Source organism: Atta cephalotes (genome assembly GCF_000143395.1).
Source record: "Atta cephalotes unplaced genomic scaffold scaffold00001, whole genome shotgun sequence".
In the NCBI taxonomy this organism is placed as follows: domain Eukaryota; kingdom Metazoa; phylum Arthropoda; class Insecta; order Hymenoptera; family Formicidae; genus Atta; species Atta cephalotes.
Genome location: NW_012130065.1, coordinates 3534051 through 3538657, shown reverse-complemented (window position 1 = coordinate 3538657; position 4607 = coordinate 3534051). Strand labels below are relative to the sequence as shown.

General features: G+C 26.5%; 1 protein-coding gene across 1 annotated transcript in view; it reads right to left on the bottom strand.

Annotated features, from left to right (window-relative positions):
- Positions 1–4607, bottom strand: part of LOC105617962 (tachykinins) — a 17058-nt gene that overhangs the window by 4677 nt on the left and 7774 nt on the right. The gene's annotated exons all lie outside the window — the stretch shown is intronic.

Genomic DNA, 4607 nt, shown 5'->3' with positions numbered 1-4607 from the left:
TATATATTATATATATATATATATATATATACAAGTAAAATATATAAAAAATATTTAAAAGAATACATTGTTTAATTTGCAATATTGATCAATTATATTTGAATCAATTATATTATTTTCAATCATTTTTATAGACCGTCTCTGAATTTTCTCAATATGCCATAAACTTAATTAGAACAATGGAGTTATATGATATAACTCAAGGAAATATGTTAAATTTATTTTAAATTTAATTATTAATATAAACACTGTTTACACTTTGAAATTGAAAAATTGATTGATTTTGACATTCATTGAAGTAAAAATAATAAAATGTTATGTAACTTAAGGGATTGTTGTCCTTTGAATCTAACAATGTAATAATTGATGTTTTATAATAATGCCTTAATTTTTTTTATGGCCATTTGATTTATACTAATGTTTGAACTTTTTCGAAAGGTAGTATATAACTAACATTATTCAATTATTTATATCAATTAGATTTTACAATTTATATTGCAAATAAAATTAAAGACGATAAAATTTGGATTGGGACATTTCCACTTTGGATATAATTTCATTCACCAGGTATATCCAATATAAATTAAAAATATAAGCATATATGTAATAAAATTTATACGTATAAACAGAAAGATAGTTCTATATTCAAATGTAAATTACATAAACATCTAAAATGGCAACATAATATTAAAGTTTTCTCAATTAACCAATATTTTCTCAATTAACAACATTTCACAATTAACATTTTTATATTTTTTATTATTAATTTACATATTCAAAATTCTTTTATATTAATTATTCTCAATTTAATATAAATATTTTCACTAAGTATAATGAAAGCATATTTTTTTCAGTTCTACTATACAACTTTGATCGTCCTGATAATTTTAATATTGGTATATCATCTACAATAGACCTTCTCTTTAATGCATGAAAAAATTGATTTGATTATGTTTTGACATCAACGTATATAGTTAAATACACTTGGTTAAAACAAATAATTCTGATTGTTATGATAAGATTCGAGATTTTTGCAGCTACATTATTTGGTAGACTATATTATATTATAAGAATTATAGCATATTATATTATAAAGATTTGTTTAATATTTTTCAGCTGGGTTTAACAGACAATAAATACTTTTAATAAATATACGCAACAATATTGAACGTTAATCTCAGCGTACTCTGGCAGTTCAATTATTTAATTAATATTTTATTGAATAAATATGTTCATATATGTACCTATATTATTTCATTAATAATAATAAAATATCATCATTAATAATAAAAATAATAATAATTGAATATAAAATATGCAGATAAAAATACATAATCCATTATATATACGCTTTTTACAACATGTATGTATTTTGTAATAAAAAATAAAATGCCCATATATCGTTTTTCAGCTTTATAGTTTTATTTGCAATTATTTAATTATTTCCCGGGAAAAATATAATTATTTTTTATACATAATTATTATATAAAATTTTAATAAGTAGATAATTTTATCTAATGATATTACAATTTTATATAATTTCATATAACTATAAAAACTTTTTTTCGGATACTCAAGCAAGAGAAAAATTTTATATTAAATAAAAATAATTATCATTCATAATTGTCACGAAATAATAATAAATTCTGTTTTCCATCGCATTTTGATTCCAAATGAATGAACCATATGAAATATGTGATTGTAATCTTGATCTTTTTATGAATAATTCACTTTAATACACATCTTAGTTTTACTACACACATTTTTTCTTAAATAAAATTTCTCGAGTAGTGAAACAAGTTTTAATAATCTAGAAAAGATAAGATAAAATTGTATTATTATAATTCCTATCAACTTAATCAGATTCCTTTGACTAATATAAAAATATAATTTTTATTTCCTTTTACATCAATAAATTATAATGCACATTAGGAGAACCCAAGGCAATGGTTATAATAAGATTATACAAAGTAAAACTTTGATCAAGTTTTAAGCATATTAAAAATAAATAAATCAACTTTGTTTTATATATATATAATACTAACTAAAATATTTTTTACTAACTGAATATTCTTTTTTTTAGAGTATTTTATTATAAGAAAAACCTATGTTTTATTGCAAAAGATTAAGATTAACAGCATAAAATTATTGTAGCAAATATTTTAGCAAAAGCATTAATCTCGTTTTATGCGGATTATATAATAGGATACATAAAACTTGTTTTCAATCTAATGGCGCGACATCCCAAAATCGGGACAAGGCCTACCTCTCGTACATATGCCTGTGATGCGTACGCAGGTTTTACAGAGACATACGGGACCTACAATTTAACGCCGGTTCTGAAGTTTTTGAGAGATTTTCTTGACAATTGATACTCTTGATTTGCCAGATCACCGAAGAGGAGATACAAGCGCCTGAAAAATTCTTTGAATTAAACATCCTATTTAAACATCCTAGGAAATATCCCCAGGATGTTTCCTGGATAAAGTGTGCTATTAGAGTTGCTGTTACTAAACATGAATAAAAAATTGAAATTTCGTGTATGATTACAATATTTGCATTTATAAAATTCTAAAAACACGCAAATACGTAAAAATTGGCGCTAACTTCACTTTTACTGCCTCATGTGTCACAGCGAATGACATCACGATGCAGTCATTATGCATCATTGTTTCCATGTAGTGCATCGTTATACCTCGACATGCATAAAATTTTTACTTTACAGTGCATCAAAATCCGGACGAATTTCAATTTAAATTTTCTGTTATATTGTGCTTCCGCTAGAGGTTGTTGTTGGTATTCAAGAAAGCCCAAGAAAGCTTCTAATAAACAATCATATTCTCAAAATAGCCGCGATATTGAAACCAAATAGGAAGTATAATCGAAGAACTGCGATCATCGAAGATCTTCGCGCTGGGCGCTCAGCAACGGAAATTCGGTTCATTGGATACCCGAGATCAACCATTTATGATATTGTGGCAAAATATACGACTTTAGAACAGTCCAACGAAGATTCCAATATGCCAGTGAGGAAGAATCACTCGAAAGAACGCACCGCGAGGATCCCCATAATCTTTAAAAGGGCTCAAGTGCTGATTTCGGATGATTCAGGATAATCATTGCGCATTCTGATAGTTGTAGTGAAGCCGTGGATGAAAACTGTGGCGTCCAGAAGGCCATATGTTTTTCAGCAGGACGGTGCACCGGCTTATATGAGTCATTTGATTCAAAATTGATTCTTCAGACAATGTCGATATGTTTTGGTCCAAGGAAGGTTCTAGCATTAATAATCCAGATTTAAATCTCTTGGACTATTATATGGAGCATAGTTGAAAGAGTCACAAGTTTCGGTATCCCAATGTGATGTCATTAAGGAGCTACCTGTTGAGATAGCATTCGCCATGGACAGCGCTACATTACAGCGTGCGTGCGAACGCTTCACATCGAGAAGACCGTCATTCAAGCTAATGGGAAATATATCGAATAATGGTGTTCTACAGGAATCCCCCAAGTGCCATGTAAAAGGATTTTTTGTAATATTTAATTTTTCATTAAAAACATTTTGTTTAAAGAAATTGTTCGATTTGTCCGTTTTGATAACCCTGTAGATAATATAAAATATCACAGATAATCAATATATTTATACAGATTTTACTTACTTTTAAAGTGACAAGAAAGGATCATTTAAGATAAATGTATTTGTGATAATAAAAAACAAAATTTTATTGCTCTTTACGTGAATATATCAAAGAAACTATAACTCAGTCGTGGACACTACGCAAACGCATTAAACAATTTTTAGCAACTTTCAAGTAAAAATGATATGACAACTGATAACTGTATATAATAAGATACATCTAACAGTAACTATTGTCTAAAATTTCATTATATAACATCTCTATAAAAAGTTCTAGTATATCCTATTATACCCCATGGATTCATTATGCCCCCCCCCCATTATAAGTTTCACTATAAATTGTAAATAAATTGTAGTATCCATTATAAATTGTGTAATAAAAGAATAATGAATAATAAAAAAAGAATAATGATTAATAAAAAAGCACATTAAAGATGTTTTATAGGGGAAATCCGGACAAAGCAGATGTGATAAAGTCTGGGAAGAAAAATGACACAATTAAAATTAAGATCAAAAATCTTTTTTTTTTATTCTCATAATTCTATTCTCATATTCTATTAATGGAATCAACTTTAAATAAATAAAATAAAATAAAATTTAATAACTTGAACATTTAAATGTTTTTTAATCAAAACATAAAAAAAGTTTAATAAAAGAAACGTAAAAAAAATTTGATAAGAAAAATGATTACTCAAATATTTCTTAATTCAATAAATAATAGCTCAAAAGATGCGCAAAATGACTATTTTATTTTTAAGGTGTGCATTATCCGTTGCGCACAATTACTCTACTTTCTCTTACGTGATACATTCTTAAAAAAGAAGAGACTTTTCAATTATTGTAAAATCGGCAGGATATAGGAATTATTATGAATAATTTTGTCAAATAAATATTTGATAAAATCAAAACAGAGAGAGAGAGAGAGAGAGAGAGAGAGAGAGAGAGAGAGAGAGAGAGAGAGAGAGAGAGA